This window comes from Rattus norvegicus, chromosome 17 (assembly GCF_036323735.1).
Source record: "Rattus norvegicus strain BN/NHsdMcwi chromosome 17, GRCr8, whole genome shotgun sequence".
NCBI classification, from domain to species: Eukaryota; Metazoa; Chordata; class Mammalia; order Rodentia; family Muridae; genus Rattus; species Rattus norvegicus.
The window spans coordinates 19,020,611-19,044,639 of NC_086035.1; the positions used below are offsets into that span (position 1 = coordinate 19,020,611).

Here is a 24,029-nt window from a genome sequence, read left to right on the forward strand (position 1 = left end):
CTTCAGTTCCTCCTTGTAAGTCTATGCCAATAGCTTGGTGCTTCTCTTTTCCGGAGTTGCCTCCATCATGGATCCTCCCAGCGAGCCAGGTAGCATACCCTGATTGTTCACGTTGAGCCTGCGTCCCACCCAAGTTTCAGAGTATGGTAGCAGCTAGATGGAATCGCAGCACCGTGGACATTTTGGGAGACTGCATTATTTATCGAGACACTGTATGACGTTAAATACTTTTATAAGTAGACAGAAAGTTCATGAGACTAAGAAACTTTACCCAGGCCACACAAGAGGTTCTCAGTAACTATTTCTTGTTTATTTGAGCGGCTTTATTTATATCTTTGGAAAAAAAACTCTGTTTTTAAAAATATCTGTAGTGATTGTCTTTAACTATTTGTAGGACATTTAAAAAAATCTCCCAAACAATACAACCTTTCCTTCCTGCTTGGTGGAAAAATTGGCTCCTTAACCAAGCGTATTATTTAAACTTTTTTGTCTCTAGCTAAGAGTCTAATATTTAGTGACTCTTATGTCAAGAAACCCCACATGGTATGTTCTAGGTAATCCCTTGTGTTACTGTCTTCTCTCAGGATAACCCTGGTCATGTTTCTGTCACATGCCTTTGAGGTAGACCCCTCTGAGGTGAATAATTGCACAACCAGAACCATGGGTAATTTAGACTGTTGATGGATGCCTTTCTTATTGGTCGGAATAGGGAAGCCACTGTAGGGTGGCCCAGTAACTTGTGGTGCATTGCTAGATTTGACATGGTCTCTGTTGGGCTCAGAGAAAGCTCAGATGGAAAAGTTCCTTCCATGCAAGCATGAGGGACTGAGTTTGACCTCCAGAACCGATACAGAAGAGCCAGGTGTGGTAGTGTACACTTCAAGTTGCAGCACCTGGAGAGGCAGAGAAAGAAGGAGCTCCAAGGCCAGCTATGTGGCGAGCTCCAAGTTCAGTGACAAACCCTGTCTGACCAAGGCAAGGGGGCTGGCTTTTGAGGAGAGCCATCCAAGTTTGGCCTCTGGCGTCCACATGCAAATCTATGAGAACCCACAGAGACACCAACAGAAACCGGCTGCTTTTCTTAGACTCGCAAGTTTTAGTGTGGTTGTATATTTTCTGGGACAAGGTATTTCTGGAGATGGGTTACTCCATACCACCATTCCCTGCAAGATTAGGTATAGAGGAACAGAGTCAGTACCATTTGAGTAATTATTTTGGACTTGAACGTCTTGTGTGAATTTAAATGCATGTGTGGAGGATTGTTTTAAACATGGAAAGTTCAGGAAAAGGGAGATAGATAGCTCAGTGGTTAAGAGGAATTGTTGCTCTTGCAGAAGGCAAGGGTTTGATTCCCAGCACTCGAGGAATGGCTCCCAGCTGCCTGTGACTCTAATTCTAGGGGATCCAATACCTTCTTCTGATCTCTGTGGGTACACACATGTGATACACATACACACATGCTGGTAAATAAAACATTCATACACATAAAGGAAATTACTCAGGAAGGGCCAGAGAATTGGAGGGGGCAGAGTGAGATGGTTCTATTTCAATTAAAAACATGTTAAAAGTAAGTCAAATAAAACAAAAAATATTCAAAACAAGAACAAAGGCTAACACAAAATCCTCAAGTAAGGAAGGACCATCAGTACTGATTTTAAAGTCCCTCCAATGTCAACATTGTAACCATGGTTATGGGACCCAGAGGGCCTCCATGTATGTCTTAATTCTGCCAATCATAGCTTATATTTCACATGTAATGACTGAGTTGCTATTTTTGTCCTTGAGTTCTAGGAAATTTTACGACTTTTAAGACATTAAATTACCATTCGAACAATTTCCTCTTTCAAAAAGTAACTCAAAAAGTCTTTAAAACACCCTGATTATTTTAATAAAATAAATTTATACGTCAGGATATTTTGGATGGCCTTGCACAAAAGGGAGACAGAGTATTGGCGGAGGTGGGAGGAAGACTCTTGAGAAAGGGCGGTGGGGAGTGAGACCAGTCACAATATCCTAAACACAACCGTCCAATTTATTTATTTATTTTATTAATTTAATTAATTTATTTATTAATCTTTTAAGTATATGAAACTACACACATCACTTAGATTTTGTTTTAACTCCTTTGGTCATGGGAAATGTTCTCCCTGGTGTAGCCAGGTGCAGTGGCACATGTCTTTAATCTTAGTTCTCAGGAGGCGAAGGCCAGGAGAGCTCTGAGAGTTACAGGCCAGCATGATCTATACAGTAAATTCCCATATTCAAATCCCAGGCCCGCCCAGGCAGGGTAGTGAGACTCTATCTAAAAATGAAACAAACAAGAAGTTTACAAGAAGGATAGTAAGCGAATGTATGGTAAAAAAAAAATTAATTCTTCCTGCTTTAAAAGTCATTTGTTGAGAAATGAAATGACCGCCGCCTTGTGAATCATACTTGTCCTTGATCTGATGCTTCTGTGCTTACAGTATAAAGACTGAAGATTGGCCTGTTTTTGCTCAGGTTCTGGACCTTGGTGCCGACCTCTTTCCTATGACCTGTAAACATTAAATAAACATTAAATACAAGCTCCATAAATTCAGTTTAGCAAAGCTGTCTCCTCGATAGGTCAGGAGAGAAAAATAGTAAATGGTATCCTCTACTCAGGGAACATTACCGGGTTTTTATGTAAGAAAGATGTTCAGAGTATTGCTCTTTTGTGTGTGTGTGTGTGGGGGGGGTGTGGGCGCAATGGCAATATTGTGCGTTTCTTTCAAAATGCACAAGATGCCTCATGGTCTGTGGGTGGGGGGACCACCTAGGGTGCCCTTACAAGTTACTCATTCCCTCCCTCCTCCCCAGCAAAGGAAAACCCAGCATGCTGAGGGGGGTGTGTGTGCTCGGGGAGCTGGGAAGGTCAGTGAGTTTTTAGCAGAAACCTTGATGTGAGATCCTCAATGTCATGCGGGCACATTACTTTATATCAGTATGCATGGTGAAGCAGCATGTAAGTGGCAGTCGTGGTCAAAATGGAGTAATAGTCCCACCTCCCACCCCTACCCCAAAAATTACAGTGTACCCACAAGTTTGCCTGGTTTAAGAGGGATTGCAAATTACGGTGTTTCCCCCACAAAACCTAGCAGTCTTGGGGCCAGAAGAGTTGACCTCTGCGTGCATGTGTGTGTGTGTGCGTGTGTGTGTGTGTGTGGCTGTGTGTGCGTGTGCGTGTGTGTGTGGCTGTGTGTGTGTGTGCATGTGTGTGCACATGTGTAATTTGCAAACATTGCAGACATGTGTAATTCATTGACCATTTCTTTTCTTTTCCCAAAACAAATGTTATTCATTAATGTTTCTGGTTTATTTTCTCCTTCATCTCTGTCGCTCTTAGAATGTCAGAGGAATAGATGTGATTAAAAGATTCTGTACAAATATACCCGATTTAGGGAAAGTGCTACTTCCTCTGAGATGTGCAGGTCATATAATAAATTCATAAAGATTGAATTTCCGACTCATTAAGGAGCCATTCATCTCTGTTGTCAGAGATTAAATTATGCTCCCCCCCCCCACCGCCCCCAAAATTCTCAGTAGCAAACAAGTGGAGAAGGCTACTGGGTTGCCCCAAGGCTGTGCTAAATCACAGGACTATAGGTGGCTTTGGGCAGAAGGGCTAAGGTCTCTCAGCATCAAGAAAAGAAAGCAGGCTTTTACTAGCAAGATCTTGTCAGAAACCCCTGGAATGCTCAGTATCTTCCAACAGGTCTCCCTCGAATCAACTTAGGGCTTGAGCAGAGTGGGAGTTGGCACGCAGAACTGGAAATCAGTATAAACCGAGCCTCTCTGAACTCCAGATCCTCAAGTGTGAAATACTGCACAATCTGGAACTTTATGAGCACCAACATGACACAAGTGGAAAATTCCACCGATTAATGACACGGGGTTTTATTGTGTGACCTTCAGGTTGTCTGTGTGGCAAACCAAATGAATTTTGTCATTAGACTTGTCTCCAACCTACCTCATCATACATGTGCAAAGTAACTAGAAACTGAAAAAAAGAATCCGAAACACTCCTGGCCCCAAGCATTTGGGATTAAAGGATGCACTCAGTGTTTATCGTAATAGGAAGCTCTTAGGCATGCTTATTCCTGAGACATCCTGAAAGTCATTTCTGTACCTTAAGTTTCTTACAGAAAGTCCACTTTGGTCAGCAGGAAGTGATAAGGTAAGGGGAAAGCTCTTACATAAGGAAATCAGTTTGGAAAACTTTAAAACAGGAAGCTCAGTGGGGTGACCCTCCCCATAGGCCGCTGCTTGTCCCCAGTCAGATAAATCTGGATTGTACAAAGGAATGAACCTGAAACTTGCAAAATCAATCTTCTTTTTCTCCCTCCCTCCCTCCCCCATTCCTTCTTTCCTTCTCCCCTCTCTTCTTTCCTTTCTCCCCCTCCCTCCCCCTCCCTCCCCCTCCCTCCCTCTCCCTCCCCCTCACTCCCTCTCCCTCCCTCTCCCTCCCTCTCCCTTCCTTTCCTTTATCCCTTCCCTCCTTTCCTCCTTCCCTTTTTCCCTCCCTCCCCCTCCTTCCCTCCCTTCCCCTCCCCCTCCCCCTCCCTCCCCTTCCCCCTACCTCCTTCTCCCTTCCTCTCCCTTCCTTTCTTTATCCCTTCCCTCCTTTCCTCCTTCCCTTTTTCCCTCCCTCCCCCACCCTCCCTCCCCTCTCCCCTTCCCTCCCCCTCCCTCCCTCTCCCTCCCTCTACCTTCCTCTCCTTTATCCCTTCCCTCCTTTCCTCCTTCCCTTTTTCCCTCCCTTCCCTCCTTCCCTCCCTCCCTCCCTCCCTCCCTCCCTCCCTCCCTCTCTGGAAGAAGGACCATTTGTCATAGTCCTCACTCCTTCAAGCTATGATCTGTGGCTGGACCAACTGGCTCTGTGGCTTGCCTCTGAATACCAACCAAATGAGGAAAAGAAGTGACTTATTTTTTTTTTGTCACCAGTCAAAGGAGAGGCCTGAAGCCTGACCCTTGCCTTTGGCAGCAACATTGACAGCTCCCTGGCATCCTGAAGCTCAGCCCTTACAGCTCAGGCCCAGGTCACATCTCAGTGGAAGGAGTGGAGAACAGAGCAGAGGATGATGGGGGAGTGGCGGGACTCCTGAGCTGGTAATACCCGAGGTGGCAGCGGAGCCCGCTGCCAAGCAGCGAACACGGGTGAGCCTTTGGGCACTAATTGCTGAGCATGTTTGTACTAGAATGGGGTTCAGAGGTTCAGACAGAGCACTGCCTGTGTTCAGACCTCATGTGGGAAAGGTCGATTTCTCTCAGGCCTGCATCCAGGTATCTGTGTGTCAGGAAACACTCTTAGGTGCTTCCCCAAGCCCCTTCACTGCAGTCTCCTAAATATGGAGGACAGAGGGCCCCCGGGACTTCAGCCCTTTCAAGGGGAGTCCGATAGTTTTCTTCTGAGCATCTCTGCCTTGTGAACATGAAGAAGGGCTTTGGGCCAAAAGTTCCTGCGGGGAAGTTAACAGAGGTGGAAAGTTGAAATAACCCGAAAGGCACCCAAGCAGAGAAGCTGCTCTCTTCCTCCTTGCAGTCACAATTAGCTTTGGAAGGCAGTCAATAGAGAAAGGCTCAAGGCTAGCTGCTGTGTGGGGTATTTCTGTGTGCTGGCTGGTGGGAGAGAAGGATCTTTTTCACTCCCCCGCTCTATCCACCTTTCTCCATTGCCTTCCCTTTCCCTATTCCTTTCCTTCTCTCCTGTCCCTATACCCAGACCTACTCCAAGGTGAAGAAACGCATATCATCTCTGTGGCTGGCACAGAGGCAACCAGATCCATGTGCTTAGCCTACAGTCATAAAACAATGCTCTTCAGCAAGTAACAACTCCTCCTCCTCATCCTCCTTGTCCTCCTCCTCCTCTCCCCTCTCCTCATCCTCTTACTCCTCCTTTTCTTCTCCCCTCTCCTCATCCTCTTAGTCCTCCTCCACCTCCTCCTCCTTCACCTCCTCTTCCTCCCTCCATCTCCTTCTCTTTTTTCTCCTCCTCCTCCTCTTTTTTCTCCTCCTTTTCTTTCTCCTCCTCCTCTTCTTTCTCCTTCTCCTCTTCCTTCTTCTCTGCTTCCTCTTATTCTTCTAAGAAAGCAAAAAATGTTTTCTCTCCATGTTTTCAAAAGCTGGTCTCATTGGCTTGTTTCCTTTGTTCAAGCTCTCTGTGCCAATGCTGCTGGGAGCCGAGTTTCTGAGGCTCTCTCTTCTGACCCAGGTTGGCAACCTCCTAAACATAAATGTCACTTCAAGTTCATCTAAAACATATAACTCAAAAATAAATAATATGAAGTATGTACATGGAAGTAGGAAATGAGGATCAACAGACCAGGACGTACCATCCATGCCATGAAAAACACTTGAAAATGCTCCCCAACAGGCTTTTCCCAGGTTAACACCTTACAGTGCACAAGGAGACTTTGATGTTTTCCTGGTCAGTCATTGTTTCCCATTTCCTCTCTGGTGCTCTTGACTAACTGAATCCTTGCAAATTTTCTTAAACAAAACTACCTGTGCCTCATAGGCAGTGTGTGAGTTAGCTTAAAATTCTGATGAAAGAAATGAAAATAAAGCTCTTAAGTTCTTTTAAAACTTTTTATTAAAAAGTCTGTGTGTATGTGTGTGTACATGTGTGTATGTGTATGTATGTGCGTGTGCATGTGTATGTATGTATGTGCATGTGTGTATGTGTGTGTGCATGTATGTGTGTGCATGTGTGTATGTATGTGCATGTGTGTATGTGTGTGCATGTGTGTATATTGTGTGTATGTGTGTACATGTATGTGTGCATGTGTGTGTCTGCATGTATGTGTATGTGTGTATGCACATGTGTGTATGTGTGTGTTCATGTGTGTGTGCATGTATTTGTGCATGTGTGTATGTGTATGCACATGTGTGTATGTGTATGTACATGTGTGTGTGCATGTGTGTGTATGTGTGTATGCATGTGTGTGTGCATGTGTGCGTATGCGCATGTGTGTATATGTGTGTGTGCATGTGTGTGTGTGCATGTGTGTGTGTGTGTATGCACATGTGTGCACATGTCATAGCTTGCTCCTTTGGAGGTGAGGGAACAGCATTGTGGAGTTGGTTCTTTACTTCGCTCTTTATGTGGATTCCAGGGGTTGACCATAGGTGGTCAGGCTTGAGTGGCAAATGCTTTTACCCAGCAAGCTTTCTGAATGGCTTCCATTTATCTCCCCCTCTATTAACATTCTTTATTCCCTTGAATGGGAAACCTTCAACTACATAATACATTATTTTTCTGATCTTGGAGCTGAAAAGTGAGAGTCATGCAAAGGAAAGGGGGGGGGTGTTCATGTCAGACCCAACATGAGCTGTGTTTAGATGCAGATGTTGGCGGGTGTAAGGGATGCTTAGAAGGGTTGGGATTTACTTTGCTGCTGTTACTCGGGTTTCTGCCTTCTCCCAAGGCTCCTGCAGATGTTTCAGTGCAGGGAAAGGTGATGTGAATAGCTGGTCAATGATAGTCACTGGTTGTATAGGGGACCTTTCGTTTTTCAGATCTCTGCTCTGTTCAGATCACAATTCATATTTTGTTTTTGTCTATGTAGCCCTGGCTGGCCTGGATTTGATCATGGAACTTCCCCCCAAACTTCTGCATCCATCTACCATAGACAAACATTTCATTTGTTGCCGATAACAATCTCCCTGCATGCTTTGCCAGCAGTGGACTCTCCCTGTCAATGCTCTTTGTATGTTCTTGGAAAGTTATATAATGACAATTCCTTTAGATGACCAAGCAGTCTTTTCAGAGATTAATGTCCTAATCAGGACTTCAAAGTATACAAACAATTCAAATGCAAGCAATTGATCCACGGAGCTCCTTCTATCTTGACAAGGTTGAGCCAAGGGGAAGGAGAGGGAGATGTTCAGGAGCAGCAGCTGTGATATATGAAAACAAGTGTGTTCCCCATGCCCCATGTGTACTGATAGGCCTGTCTTCCTATACATGGAGCAGGCATGCCCAATGGCTGCCCTACTTAGCTCATACTTGGCCTTCCTTAATGCGTATGTTATATATATATTAGGATACTTTCCCTCCCTCTTCTGTATGAATGCTGACTGGAACAGCTTTGGAGAGATGACTCTTCATCTTCCCACACTGCACTGCTGTGCCATAGCTCTGGTCCTGTGTCCTGGATTCTTGGGATGGAATTCTAATAGAGCTGGGCAGTAGGGCCGACTGGCTTACTTTGGGGCATTGCTGGTGGACAGACATTCCTATGATCTCATCCGTGGCAGCACTTTTCCTTCCAAATGGTCAGGCTGAGAAGCAAAGAGGGACGCTGTGACTAGAGGGAGGGAGCATCCAGAAAAGGATCCAGGAGTCCCACCACTCGCCCTGCTCCCTGGATCAGTGCCCAGACAGGACTTACTCCTTTTATGGAATTTGTTAGAAAGCCCCTCAGCCCTGCGTCTCTTCCATTCAACCTTTTTTTCTCTTCCACAGTTTTCCATCCTTTGTCTAGATCCCTACCACTTAATCCATTTTCTAGTGGCTACAACCTCTGGTTCATGATTCTAAATTTTGTTCAAAAAACAATGATGTGCGGTGGAACATGGCACCGTCCGGGTTCGTGAAATGCACCACTCGGTTGTAAAAGAAAAAACCAAAACCCTCAAAACACATTTCCTGTCCCACATTCACTCGACTCTTGGGCTTTCTGAATGGTTGCAAATCACCGTGACTAACACTTATCCCTCTCATTTGTTTGACTGGTTTTAAGCCATTGGAACAGTGGACAGTCACCAGCTCCCAGTCCTTATTGATGCCTGGTCTCCACTGTCAGGCCTGACATCTCATTCCCCAAGCCCAAGTCTGGGTAGCGCCAGGCCCTTCTCCCTTGGAAGGAACTGGGGAGTGAAGGGCTCAGAAGCCATCTTCCAAGAACCCTGCCAGTTTTGGCAGGAGAGGCTGCAAAACGAAATGGGTGGGGATTCCTTTTGGAGCCTAGAACACCATGGAGGAAGAAAGGGGGAGAGAGGAAGAAGAGCAGGAGAGTTTTGGGAAGGGAGTTCTCCCGGGCCAGCATTCCTGGAAGCTGAGGATGTTGAAGTAGTTGTCAGGTCAAACAAGCTTTGTGCAGACAACCACAGCTGCTAGCTGTGAATCCATGATGGTAGCAGTCCCGCTGGGTCTAAAAGACACTGCCACTCTGGTCCTTCCCCAACTACTGGCTTTTACCCTCGCTGTGCCCCATCTTCCAAAATGGTCCCTGAGCCTTACGGGTGTGATGTGAATGTAGGGGTACAGCTCATTTATGGCAGGACACTCCACAATCACCTATTTTCTGCAATTTGACCAGCTGTGTTTCTTAATGATCTATCATCTACCGTACAAAGAAACTTAGCTGTTGAGGTCAGAGGGCTGCGCTGATCTGTGGGTACAGAGAGACGAGTTTAGAAGGCAGTTTGATACTATGTCCATTTAATAATAGAAGTGAGTTGACCCTCAGGTTCCTGTGAACTTCCTGGCCAGATTTTCCGTACCAGGCATAATTTTCCTCCCAGAGCGTGGGCCTTAAATCTAATCAGATAATAACCATGACATTTTTGCCCTATTGGACCCACTGGCATACGGTGCTACGCCAGTCATTAAAGGTCACAGGATTCACATCTAGGTGAAAGTACTGAGTGGTCCTCCCTAGCTGCTTTCTCAGCATCTTCTGATGCTATGATAGTTATAGCTATTAGGGAGAGAGCTTTCTGGTTGGTAACAATTGATTTCTTGAAGTCTTGGGACCATTGTATGTGGTGTGTTGAGCAATAGGTTCTTGCCATCAAGTTCTGGTCTCAACCGAGGACAATGGTGATAAGCCTGTACTGTTTGGAGGGGCGGGATCTCAGGGACATCTTTGGCTAACACTTTGAGGAGAGGTATCCCACACTCTGTCTTTTGGTTTGGCAAACCATATCTTCTTAGGCATAATCCCTCTTGCAGGATAACTCCAATAGAACTAACACAATCTCTCTCTCTCTCTCTCTCTCTCTCTCTCTCTCTCTCTCTCTCTCTCTCTTTCTCTCCCCCCACACACGTCTCTCTGTGTCTCTGTCTCAGACTCTGTTTCTTTCTCTGTCTGTCTCTCTGTCTCTGTCTCTCTCTCCGTATCTCTCTGTGTCTCTGTCTCAGACTCTGTTTTTCTCTCTGTCTCTCTTTCTCTCTGTCTCTGTCTCTCTCCCCATTTCTCTCTGTGTCTCTGATTCAGACTCTGTTTCTTTCTCTGTCTCTGTCTCTGTGTGTGTGTGTGTGTGTGTGTGTGTGTGTGTGTAGAGCTTATAAAATAGTTTCCATATGGGTTTTTACATATCCATAACATTATTCCTTTCCTAAGCTCCTCCTCTGTTCTGCCTATTCTGCCTACCTATCCTCACTTGGCCCTCCCACATCCCATCCCCACCCCCATCTCCTTTAAATCACCTGTTTTCTAGTCTCCCCTGATGATTGTCTAAACTATAACAATCTAAACTTACTCTTCACTGAAGTTTGCTTTTTTTATAAAAAGCTTTGATGGCTAGGGGTAGCTTTGATAGCTCAGGAGTCAGAGTGGTTGACTGGTTTGATCCCCAGTGTTAAAGCAAATTAATTAAATAAATGAAAACCAGCCTAATGCTAGCTAGAGAATGAGTAGAACTCACTGGTTCAGGGCACTTGACCGGCCTTTACTTATTCCCCAGGTTGAGAGCAGGGGCCCCGGAACATCACTGTAACAGGGAGAAGACTTGAGCATCTGGCACCTTTACAGGTCAGTGCCCTCTCAACTCTCTGCATAGGCTAGTAGTCCTCAGACCTTATTATGTGAAAGCTGTTGTGTTCATACAGACTCATGTTTGCAATATTTATGGGGAAACCGGGGGTGTTTCAAAATGAACTTGGATGAACTTTAGACCCCTAACTGCCTTTCTTTTCCCTCCCCCTTTCCCCTCCCCCTCCCCCTTCCTTCCTTTTCCCTCCCTCTTTTCTTCTTTCCTCCATTCTCCCTTTTCTCTTCTTTCTCCCTTCCTCCCTCATTTTCTCCCTCCCTCTTTCCCTCTCCTTCTCCCTCTCCCTTCCTCTCCTTGTTCTCTTCCCTGTTTCCTTACTCTCTCCGTACATTCTTTCCTAACTGTCTATCTTGTCTTCTGCCCTGTCCTTCCATCCATCCATCTTCCTTTCCTTTCTGGTTTCTCCCTTTTCCTTTTGGTAGATTAGCTCTGAATTTTTAATTAGCATATGCAGTGATGAGTTTCCTAGAGGCATGTTCATATGTACTTTTTGGCCCCACCCCACCTTAGCTCCCCCATTTCCTTTCCCCTCCCGCTCGCACCTTCTGCCCCCAGTATTCTCCTTTTTCATTTTCATGTCATATCTATTTGGTTAACCCACGCCCCTTCCTGAAAGCATCATCTTCTCTCTCATGGGCCTCTTTCAAGTTCCATGACCTCCGACCATGCTCGTGCCTACATAATGTACATGGAAACTAGAAGCTAAGGAGCATCTACTGGAGAGAATATGTGGCCTTCGTCTTTTTAAGCCTGGGTGATCTTGTTTAATATATTTCCTACTTCCATACATTTTTCTATAAGTTTTCTTTAATGGCTGAATAAAATTTCACTGCGTGTGTGAACTCTTTTCTTACCCACTCATTTGCTGATGGACAGCTAGGCTGAATTTACTTCCTTATTCTGAATAGAGCATCAGCAAACATGAACAGTAAGTGTCTCTATAGAAAGATGTACAGCCCTCTGGGCATAGGCTCAGGGGTGGTAGAGCCTGGTCACATGGTAGGTTCTAGGTGTAGCTTTTGGAGACATGTCCACACTGATTTCCATAATGCATTTGTTTGCACTCTCACCGCCATTTGCCAGCATTTTCAATATTTTTATTTTGTGGCAGGTCTCACTTTCTAACCCTAGTGAGCCTAGAACTGGATAAATAGAACAGGCTAGCGTTGAGTTTGTGGTCTTCCTTCTTCTGCCTCTCACGCACTGAGACTACAGGCATGACACCACCTGGCTTCTTGTGGGGTGTGTGTGTGTGTGTGTGTGTGTGTGTGTGTGTGTGTGTTCTTGTAAAATAATGGGGCCTGCTTACATTCAATAAGAAAATTGCTAGTGTGCTGACTATACATCTCTCTTTATAAAAACAATTAATCAGAGTAGCCTTCGATCTGCCTGAACTTCTTTGTTTAGGCTCCTGTTTGTTTTGCATCATTGTTTTTTTCACTTTGAGCTGGGAAAGAGCCCCCACCAAAAGACAGCCAGGTTCTCTCTGAGCACAGCCCATGCAGCCATCTGTAAGGAAGACAGAAGCATGTTTGTCTCAAAAGGCAGTCTAAGATAGAACCACAATAGCGACGGTCCTAGCAGAACACTTGGCATTGGTTGTAAGTGTTTGAAACAAGATTTCTCGGTTGCTTACAACTTCTTCGTGTTGTGTGTGTGTGTGTTTGTTTGTACGTGCGTGAGCATTCAATGTGCCTGTTGGTGTGTGAGAGTGTGGGCATGTGTAGAGCTTCCTGAAGCCAGCCTACAGTGTGAGTCTTCACCTCCCACATTGTTTGAGACTGGGTCTTTCTTGTTTGCTACTGTGTGCACCAGGCTAGCTAGCCAGCCAACAAGCTTCTGAGAATTCTCCATCCTCTGCCTCCCATCTCAGTGTGGGAGTGCAGGGACTGCAAATGCAGACCACTACGGTCGTGCAGAGACTCATGCACACTGCTGCATGTGACTCATGTTCTAAGGCACGACCTCAGGCCTTCTTACCTCTGCCGACATCACCTTATCCATCCACCGAGCTATCTAATGAGATCTAAGAGTTTCACATTGATAGAGATGTGTGCATTATCCCTAGATCGAAGACACTAAACTTCATCCCCAAGAACTGGAAAAGGAATGGGACCGAGAACTGTGACTGTGGTCGTCTCTACGGCACTATGCCCTGGGTATCTCTCTTCTAAGTTATGCTACATTTTTACTTCACAGCTTCTACACCTTTACTGAAGCCGACTGGCAAATTTAGTGATTCCATTCAGTAAAGGAAACATTGTTTTCTCTACTGTTAAAGTTAAGGGGCAAGAGTAAAATGCACCCGAGACGATGGTTAGAATTTAGGGCAGTAGAGTATAGCTAGAGGAACAGATCGTCTTGGGTACCTAGCCACTGACAAAAGGGGAAAGAAAATAAGTCTCATTCTAGTGTCCCAGATGCTTTTTAAATAACCAGTACATTTAAAAAAATGTGCAGCACATCTAAAGTGCAGAAGCAGGTGTGAAGATGAACTAAACCGGACCTGATTGAGAGCAGTAAGAAGTGGTGGAGGACTCTCTCGGAACCTCATCAACTGTATCCTGCCCACTTTACCAATCATCTACTGAGAAGCGAACACCAGCAAATACTCGGTTGCTTCAAAAGAGCTAACGGCTTGAAAGGATGACTACTCAAGCTAACATTGCATGAAGGGCAGTCTTCACCGGACTGCTTCAGAAACGACACATGTTCCCGTGAGCGAGGCGAGACCCAAGCCACACGGGCAGGGTGAACGTGATCTGGCACCCCCATTTCTCAGTGCAGAGATGATGAGAAAAGCAACATAGGACCCAAGGATGAACACAGAAAAGGAAACAGGCCAAGGACTGCAAAAACACAGCATCAGTACTGCCAAGCTAACATGGCGACCATCAAGAAGGCCTAGATGATGCTCAAGAGAGCATCATCAAACCCGATGACCTGAGTTCAGTCCCTGGGACTCCGGTGATGGAAGGAGAGAGCCTGATGCCACACACTCATTCGGAGGCATGCACAGCCCCCTGGCACACAAAGTAACTGACTAATGAACAGATGTGGCAGGATAGGGTAGTCTCTCTTTTTATTTTTATTTTTTTAGTAGCACAAACTTGATATACCTCTCCCTCTTATCTAGGTAGCGTTTGAACATTGTATTCATTCTGGAGGGGGTAGAGTGAAAACAGAAAGCCCCCCCAACCCCTGCACAGAGAAGCGAAGCCTGCTTTCCATCAAAGACCTCTCTGCCTCCAAGCTAAGTCCTATCCCTTCCTTCCTCAGTGCCAGTCCACACTGTCCTTGATTCATGAGGCTTGGTTTGTTTATTGGTGTGTCCCTGACTACGTTTAGAAAGTACTGTCAAGGACAACAGCCTCCTGTTCCTTTTAACATTTCCCATGGTGCTTTGCATACTGTGGCCATAGTCGTCATTCATTAGTACAATGTATAAAGACATGTTATTAAAATACCATAAATATTGTCATGAATGGCATATTAGATAGTCCACAGCATCATATCTAACTTGAAATTTTTCATTTAAAATTACGTGGGGACTAAAAGTGTGGTTTACTTGGTAAAGTCCTTACCTACCATGTACAAAGCCATGGGCTTGGTTCCCAGCACCACACAAAACAGGCCTCCCCCGTAATCTTACCACTTGAGCTGTAGAGCCAGGAGGACCAGGAGAACAGGGGTTCCAGCTTATCCTCCAGAATGTTACTGAGTTTGAGATCAGCCTGTTGTAATGGGACCCTGTCTCAAAAATTAAAAAAATGCTAGACAGTCAAAATAAAAGTTTAAAATAGGATAAATCTACAGACATATAAATACAAAATATTACAGAGTATATTGAACATGGGAGACTATGAACACAATGCTATTCCATATCTTGTGATGGGGTGAGATCGAATCAGTTATTGATGCTTGTGTAGAACTTCCCTTGTCAGCCAAACATTTTTTGAGTAGAGACCAGTTTTGAAGAGAGACAGCTGTCGAGGGGATGTTTTTAACCTGGAACAACCCTGGTGAAATTCTTCAGTCACCACAAATGACCAGGAACAATTTGTGAATAAGGACTCAGATTCAGAACGTTTATATTCTTCTAGAAAAGGTATTCACTTCACCATGTGCACGAGTTTCCTCTTCCATAGCACCATGGTGGTTTTATTTCTATGTTATCCCCTAGACAGAAAGTGCAGGGTTGTATTTTATTCATATTCGTCCTCTGGACCTGTGTGGGCAGTCAGCCAATAATGAAAGAAAATGGAACATACTTCAGTGTCTCTAGCCCCTAAGAAGGTATGTGTTTCATGCAGACACTATCGAGAGTTGGATTTCAATTGCTGGTGTGCTACTCCACAGGCTATCCTTATGCCAGAATGTATGCATGAGCCACATCCCAATTCAAAAGGTATAGGATATTCAGTCCACCGGAGAGGGGACGTAACTCTTGCAGTCCGTGTATGGGTATTACTCTTTTCAACCAGCCACCTACATGGGGCAAGTAGAGGCTGGTTGAGCATCAGTTAGAAACCTTAGCATGCGTGTGCCTTGACAAAGGCCTGCGCTCAGCCATGCTTGTGTCCATAGTGCCTAACGCATCGCTCTGCACAGGCCGCCTGGTTGGAGTTGGGTCTGGTGATGTGAACATACCATAGGGTGTCACTTGAGAATAGGAGACTTGCATCTGGGAGGCATGGCTAAGGATGCTATGTGTTTCTTTGTGTTCATGCTCACCCCTTCTGTCATCTCCCCTAGAAGTCCCTTGCACCCCAACTTACATTATCAAATTCACCCTACCCTTCCCTGAGAAACTCGCTTAAGACAATTTCAGTATTGCATTTTATTCATTTATCTAATGTTATTTAATGTGTGTGTGTGTGTGTGTGTGTGTGTGTGTGTGTGTGTGAGAGAGAGAGAGAGAGAGAGAGAGAGAGAGAGAGAGAGAGAGAGAGCGAGTGAGAGCGAGAGCGAGCGCGTGTTTGGGGATCTATCTCATGTCTTTGGTCACTGCAGCCAGGGTCTTTATCCATTTGCTGAGTCCCAAGAGCTTTATTCTTGTTTCTTTCACGCCCATGCATGTTATAAAAGTTGACGGCCCCAAATATCATTCTTTTCATTTTAACTGTAAATTATCTGAAGGAGATGAAAGAGAGGAGGCTCTGTAATGAGTGCCTTTGATCTGTGACCTTGGCCCTCAAGTTCTTCAGAGTCCTAGACCTCCTTTTAAGACTTTGTTTCAGTAGAGGAAAAGAAAAAAAAAACCTCTGAGCAAACATGTGGTTATCATCGCTGCATTGATCAACGTGGCCACGGTTGACTGCGGGGTAATCTCCAAAGGATGAAATACAGTTGCTGTGTTGAAAGGCCATTGGTTATTTCGAGTCACCAAGGATGTGGGCAGGCATTGCTGGAAGAACATTCTGCACAGTCACCAGTCTTTGTAACTCCCGGCCATCAAGACCCATCTCAATTCTGGTCTGTGGTAGCTCTCTCCGAGATCCATCCTGTGCCTGTACACTTCACGTCCAGCCTCGGACACTACACGTTTGCTTAAGATCTCAGTTAAAAACAGGAGCTAATGTTTCTAGTAGCTTCTTTCCTGCTTTGTCATTTTTTGAAACTGAAACTGAAAGGGAGGGCAGAATTCAGAGCTACTCAAAAGAGACTTGTTATCGTCTTCAAGTCACTTTCTTGGAGAGAACTCATTGAGGGAATTATCTGTTTCTTGAGTGGCTTTGACTTCTAACTGCAGGACGGCATCATTTCCCAGGATCAGATTCTAGGACATCTGTCTGTAACCAGAGCCAGGCTTCCAGCCCAGCTGCTGCTTCTGGGTCTGCACTGCACTGAACCTTTTGACTGAAGGAGTTTTATTAATGACATCAAGGCAAAAAAAAAAAAAAAAAAAAAAAGAAGTTGTACTGATTATAACATTAACTCCCCGGAACTGTTGACCTCTGACCCTGCCCCCAGCCCATGTCAGCAGTCTAGATGGAGAGCTACCCCAATGGGTTGAGCTGAGGGTTGCTACAGAAAACTTGTGTTTCCATTGCCTGTGGCTGGGGGTAAGCTTAGTGGGGCCTTTAAAAAAAAAAAAAGAGTCTGTGGTTGAATTTTTGACTTAAAGCTGTTTTGAAATGCCAAGCAGCCTGAATTCTTGGGAAACTCATTTGAATGAGACCAGCTGTAACTCAAGAGTGTATGTATATATGCATCCCTACTGTGAAAATCTGAAATATCCCCAAATTTGAAGCTTTTAGAACAGGCAACCTGCTGCAGTAGAAAATCCCACTGAAGCCTGTTTCATGAAGAAAATTACTCAAAATGTTATATAAAATGGCATTCGGGCTAGGTGTGCAAGTTGTGTATGAAGCCCAAATGAATTTTGCTTTTACACTCTGATCTTATCCAGCAGACAATCAATTTACTTATATGCAGGTATTTTTAAATTCTAAAAAACCCAGGAACCTGGATCACTTGTAGTTCCAAGAACTTCACATTTGGAATGGTCAGCCATTACATCCCTGCTGAAACTTTCATTCAGAGCAAGAAACCACCTGAAGATTTGGCACACATCTTAGATCTATGGATCTCAACCAAGGTATTGGAAGACATTTTCGATAGTGAGAAGGGGTATTGACTCTGGCACCAAATAGAGAACCAGAGGTACTGCGGAACACCTGCCAGTTTAAAGAACAGTCTTCCACCACCAAATTGTCTGGCCCTAAATGCCACTAAGTCTGGAGTATAGAACCCTCCCTTCAACTTTCTCCTTTCCCTCATTTCCAGTTTGTTTTAGTGGAAGATGAGCTACAGGCCTAGGAGAGGGTGGAGAAGAATAGCGTTGTGGGGCATGTTTTTCTTTTGCTTCGATCTGATTGTAATTATACCCTGCTTCTTCCATCCTGGCATAAAGTATTTAACTTGTTTCTGATTTTATAGCACGCTGTGTTAGATTTTTAAAGAGAACTTGGACTTTTAAATCATGTGACCTTTTGAAAAGGACTATGAGACTTTTAAAAGTTGCACTGTGTTTTGTATTATGATCACAGCATGAGATTTTGGGGACAAATGAGAAAGGAAAGGTTATAGTTAAACAGCCATTTGTTTGTGTGTCAACTTGACAGAGGGTGAAGTTAATCTGGCTAATCTCCATCATAAACTGGACATACCTGGGAATAGGGAACCTTGACTAAGGAACTTCCTCCATCAGATTGGCGTATGAACATACCTATGGGGACATTTTTCTTTTTCTTTTTTTTTTTTTTTTGGTTCTTTTTTTTTTTTTTTTTTTTCGGAGCTGGGGACCGAACCCAGGGCCTTGCGCTTCCTAGGTAAGCGCTCTACCACTGAGCTAAATCCCCAGCCCCGGGGACATTTTTCTTAATTGTTAGTTGATACCCTTGGGCTGGTAGTCCTGGGTTACATAAGAAAACTGGCTGAGCACAAGCAGGAAGAAAGCAGTCAGTAAACAGTATTTGTTTATGGTTTTTGCAACAGTTCTAACCTCCAGATTCCTACCTTGAGCTCTTTTTCTGAGTTCTTACCCTAACTATGCTCCTTGATGTTGGGATAGAACTAGCAAACCAAATAAACGCTTTGAGTCATTTAAAAAAAAATCACAGAAACAAAAAGGCAAACTAGAACAGGCCATACACACTTCGAACCAGTTGTTTTAGATTTTGTTTTGGTGCATTTGGGAAGAGACCAAAAGGTATAAGCGTGGGCTGCTGGACCTTGGCCCATTTGTTAGACCTGAGTCGTGTGTTTATGTTCTTCAAAGCACTTGTATCAGTTTTCTGTTGCTACTGTAACAGTTTCTTACAAACCTAGTGGCGTCAAATGATACAGTGTCTTGATTTAAGGTTCTTTAAGACCACAAAGCCAAGGCGATCAGAGCACACTGCAGCCGGGAGGGTTGAATTGATAACAAAGCTTCAGAGAAAGATTCATAACCTGTTCTAGTTCCTGGAGGCCACGTATAGTGTAAGCTGTGTGGCGTCATCCTCTGTCTTCAAAGCCTGCACTTCCACTGTACCTCTAGTTACTTCTTTTTCCTTTCTTCATTTTCAAACCTTTGTGATTGCCTTAATCCCTCCTGTGCAGTCGAGGCTACCCTTCCCCTCATGATTACTAATGCGAGATCAGCTGTGCCAGGAAAGGTATTTCTGCATTCTAGAGATTTGGGTGTGGGCATCTTTGGGAGAGGGAGATATTATTTTGAAGGGAGTCCATAGAAAAAAATATTTAAAATGTGTGTGTGTGTGTGTGTGTGTGTGTGTGTGTGTGTGTGTGTGACTGTGACTGTGACTGTGACTGTGCGTGCGCTCATGTGCACGTGTGCACATGTATGTGTGCATTTTAATGCTTCTATTTAGTGTTTCGGAAGGATATTTTATATAGTTGATGTACAAACAGAAAACACTTGGGGGATGATGAAAATAAGTGGTTTCAGTGAGGGAGAGGGAAAGAGGTGGAGAAGATACACCAGGTAGTGCTTCTCAACCTTCTGAGGTCTGTGGCCCTCTTTAATCATGTGGTGGTGACCCCCAACCATGATATTATTTTCATTGATGCCCCCACAACTGTAATTTTGCTACTGTTATAAATTGTAATGTAAATTTTTTTTGAAGCTGGCAATTTGTCAAGGGGGTCACAACGGGTAGGCTGAGAACCACTGTACTTGATCACCAGCTCCAGCCCTTAGAGAGACAGTTTCATCCTCACTTGGGGGTGAGGAAGTGGCTTGTTGAAAAGTCAGATTCCTGAACCCCAAAAGCCACATGAAGTAGGTCAAGGGTGGGGCTAGTTTTGGGGACTGATAGGACTTTGGATGTTGAACGCAAACTACCACTGGGCTGTACCTCTAGCCCTAGCATTTTATATGTCATGAGTCCTCCTCTCTCATTTGTTTTGCAGGAAAGTCTTGGTATAACATTAAAGAGAAATTGCTGTAGAAACTTAAATAGAGGTTGTTGGTTTTTTTAATTTTATTGCATTTATTTGTGTGAATGTTTAATGTATTTGCATGTATGTATTTGTGTATGTGTATGTGTGCACAACTATATGTGTTTGTATACGTGTATGTGTTTATGGATGTGGCATTAGGGCTTGGATATGCCATATAGCATGTGCAGAAGTCAGAGGATCACGTGTGGCAATTGTTTTTTTTTTTTTTTTTCAGCCGTGTGGGTCCTGGGTCAAACTTAGGTCATCATACTTGGCACCTGCTAAGCCGTCTAACTGGCTCATGAATCCCTATTTTAAAGCAGAACTGCATTTTAATAACTTACAATAAAACTGGGGTGTAACGCCAACATTAGTGTCCAAATAGACACATACACATCTGTTCTTGATAATGTCTCATAAGATTTAAGTCTCGGTAGATGCAAACCCCTATCATGCTAAGGCATGTTCACATTTAGGATCCAGTGGTTTCAACTTCTTACAGCTCATTTATAACAGTGTCCTCTCTCTGCGATTAACCCTTGTTGATGCAAAGGGGACTAATGTCCGTTAATAACTAAAGACCTGTGGGCAAGTTAATAGACTCCCTGGATCTTGTTTCAATCCGTCCTAACCAGGCAATCATTACAGGTTTGTTTGGGAGTCCAGAAAGAGCACCTGTGGACATCGTAATACAGAATACTTGCTCAATAAATGTTAATTCTAGAAACAAATTGATGAGTTTCATTTGGGGGATAGAAAGAGCTCAACATTCCCCTCTTTGTGATTCTTTGGACTCACAGCTTCTCTTTTGCTTATTCTCTGAATTATAGGAAAATCATGCCACTCTGTGTGCACTTTCTGGCTGGAGTACAGACTCATTAAAGACCCTGTTCATATCACACCCCCATTTATAGCACAGCCCCATTCATAGTATACCCACATTCATAGCACCCCTATTCATAGCACTCCCATTCATATCACACCCCATTCATAGCCCATCCCCCCATTCAAGGTTCAACCCCCATTCATAGCACACACTCCCACTCATAGCATGCTCCCCTAGTCATAGCACACCCCGTTCCTGTGGACAGTTAGCTGGTAGACTGTCTCCCCAAAGCTTTGTGTGTCGGTGAGGTGACTTGGCACTTCCCCCTTCTTAGAAACTCACAGGCGGTGTCTCACTTCCAAGGAGATGTGTAAAACTTCACAAGGACGTTTGTGACGGCCTCACTGGGGGAAGAGTTATTTACTACGCTTTCGTGAGTCATCGTGATGTCATCCCCCCCCTCAAGAATCAGCTCCAGTAAATTTACTTTAATGAGGACAGTTGGGGAGGGAGATGATACGTTCCACGTGTAACCTTGGCACAGAGCAGCGTGGAGTTGCTGGCACGTGGCCATGGTGAGCCATAGCAGTTATGCGTTGCTTGATCAAATTCATATTCATATCTTGTCGGCTTCCAACGAACCGGAGATTAAAAATAACATTTGTTTCTGTTTTCATAACTGCCTAAAAATTTATCCCAAGTCACTTTATTTTATTTAGCTTGACTTTTAGTCTTGTTTTAAATATGTGGCCTTTCAAGCAGTCAGAAAATACAGCCCAGCAGCTTGGCAATGCTGGGTGGGACATTTTTTCTTTAAGTGTTTGGGATTGAACCCCCTTTCCCATTATTTGATCATTTGAACAGCCCGCCACTGCCCCAGTGCTATCTATGGTCTCAGTTTGAGGTATACAGTTGACAATATTTATCAGCAAGGGCCACATTCCGAGACCTCCAGCAGATGCCTGAGTCAACAGAGAAAATCAAGTCTTTTATGTATCCTGACTTTTCATCTTTATTATCTGTCCAGTGAAGTTTAATTTAGAAGTTATGCACTGGAAGGCATTGGCAACTGTAGCTACTGGTAACGTAGAACGCTATAATAAAACCCTTGAAAGATGTTACATGACTCACTCTCTCAGGGTCTCTTACTATTCTGTGGATCTGAACAACCTCCACATATGCTTCCCCTTCTTTATGAGTTTGAGAAGTTTCCCCGTTCGCCACTTTTTCCTCTTTGGCTTGTCCAAATCACCAGCATCAACGGAACTGTAGTCTGTGTAGAGTGGGACAGCAGGACATTCAATCACACTCCTCGAAACGGTGTGCAAATTGAAACTTAAGAACTGCTTATTTCTGGAATTTCCCCATCGATATCTGTGGATCAGAGTTGAACTCAAGTAACTGGAAGCGTAGAAAAGGTAAAAATAAAGGGGCGGGTGTGTAGGAGTACTGTTACAGAGGTCAGACTTTTCTAGAGCCAGGTTTGGTCCTGTGGAGAGTTGACCAAGGAACAGATGAGCTGTCAGACCTCTGTCGGGAAGGGTATAATGTCAGGAGAGGCAGGGAAGGGGAAATATGGAGATGGTAAAACGGGGAAATACTGAGATGATAAAACCAGGAAATAGAGTTTATAAGATTTGGGACCTGCTCACTTGGGAGACTCAAGAGGAACAGAAGGAGTGACTCTCGTGTGTCTAGATTGCACCAGTCATTGATGTCCAGCCTGACTGGACCCGTAGACACCATGCTGCCAGGGACCCTCTTAGTGGTGGCCACTGCTCTACTAATGGTCCTATAGCCCTTCCCTTCTTGAATAGGAATTATAACCAGCTCCCCAACCCCAATTTGTCTAGGGTAGTCTGGAGTATCTAGGGCTTAGGAATGAGTTCAAGGTACCTAAATACTGGTATAAAATTGGGCATCAGAGGAACAGAGTTAGAATAGTCCTGTCCCAACAGCCCACAATGTTAATATGCTTCTCTGACCTCAGATTGCTCATCTGGAATTTTGAAAACCATGGGAGAGTTTGGTATTCACTGAGAATCAGTATACCATCCCTTCTCTGTTTAAGAACAACGGCTGGGAAAACAGTCTTTTGTGGTACTGCACACGGAGGAGGTCCACTGAGATGGAAACAGAACTGGGCCTCACAAACTATAATTACCAACGTGTTGCCACCACAAGTAAATATTTGAAGTAGACTAAAATGGCAGTGTCAGGAAGTGGGACCAAGAGGTCATCTGCACCATTCCTTTCCTCTACCTTTGTGGTGGTTGAGCATCTCCACTGAGAGTGATTCATGGAAAGAAGCGTGAGAGTGGGAAGGCAGGTATCAGAGGACAGCAGTCGTCGTGGGTGAATCCATCACCCAGGTGGTGGAGTCTCAGGTAGGAAAGTCACGAGGTGGGGGCCATTGGGACACCTCTCCTAATGTACTGGCTACATAGATGGGCAATATACTCAATGGTCTGCTCTTGGCCATGTTCCTATACAAGTGCACAAGCTTTCAACTTACTTTCTGTAAGAGAAAGGAGAGTTTTGGAGGAAGGGAAAAACGCCCATGGAAGGCAGAAGTACCCAGGAAGGACTGTTACTGCTCAGGGCATATCTCGCCAGTTAAAAGGGTGTAACATCGTCTCCAAAGAGTAATTAGGAAGCCAAGAAAGGAGGGCAGATCCTGGCTGTGTATCCTGTATGCTGCAGTCCAAATGGTAATCGTCATGAAAGCAATCCATGCTTGTTGGTGGCAGTCCTATGGGAAGCAGAATTAGATATAGAACTCTTGGACAGCCATGGGACTGCTGGCGATGGAGGCAGGAGGGAATTAAGAATGCCTGGGTATTTAGAATAGGCAAGATATAAGTAGTAGATGGCTGGACACACCCCAGATTCAGGTTCTTTTTGCCAAACATTAATGCACTGCCCTACTTTCCTTTAATGTTAGCTCACACTAGGAAAGAACTAATTCTCCTTCTGAGAATGTTCCAGAAAAGCTGGCTGGCATGGGCCACCTCACAGAATACTGCTGGCTACATGGTAGAGACTGCTAGTTTCCTTAGTCATATCTAAAACATTTGGAAGAATTACATTGCTAATCTGTTTAATCTTAGGACTAAAGGCAAGGAAGTTTCAAAAGAAAATCCACATTAAAAAAAATGTCCTCGTTTTACTCTTCTTTCTTCTGATTCTTTCAAGACTGTTTTCTTCTGCCCTCTTCCAGTTAGTCTTTCCCTGGCTTCTCTTCCTCTTCTGCTTCCCTTTCCTTCTGTCTCCCCTTCCTCTGACTTCTCCCCTACCTTTTCTTCTAACTCCTCCTCCTCCTCTTCACTGGACCCTGGATCTCACACATGCTAAGCATATACTCTACAACTTAGCTCTCCTCTTGCCCGCCATGCCTGGGTTCCTAATCACCAAATGATTAGAGAAAAAAAGGGAGCTTGTTTTCATGAGTTCACAC

At 44.4% G+C, this 24,029-nt stretch overlaps 1 protein-coding gene across 18 annotated transcripts in view; it reads left to right on the top strand.

The window, feature by feature from the left end:
- The window catches only part of Atxn1 (ataxin 1), a 411,355-nt gene that overhangs the window by 77,214 nt on the left and 310,112 nt on the right, over positions 1–24,029 (top strand). For 4 of the 18 annotated variants that reach the window (XM_039095351.2, XM_063276067.1, XM_063276066.1 and 1 more), the window contains one exon: positions 10,711–10,778. The exons of 11 other annotated variants lie outside the window; for them this stretch is intronic. The gene's annotated coding sequence lies outside the window, so the exon portion shown is untranslated. Of the gene's footprint in view, positions 1–4,962; positions 5,176–10,710; positions 10,779–24,029 lie in introns of all 18 variants that reach the window. 3 more of the 18 variants (XM_039095353.2, XM_039095366.2, XM_039095354.2) reach the window with 2 other exon arrangements.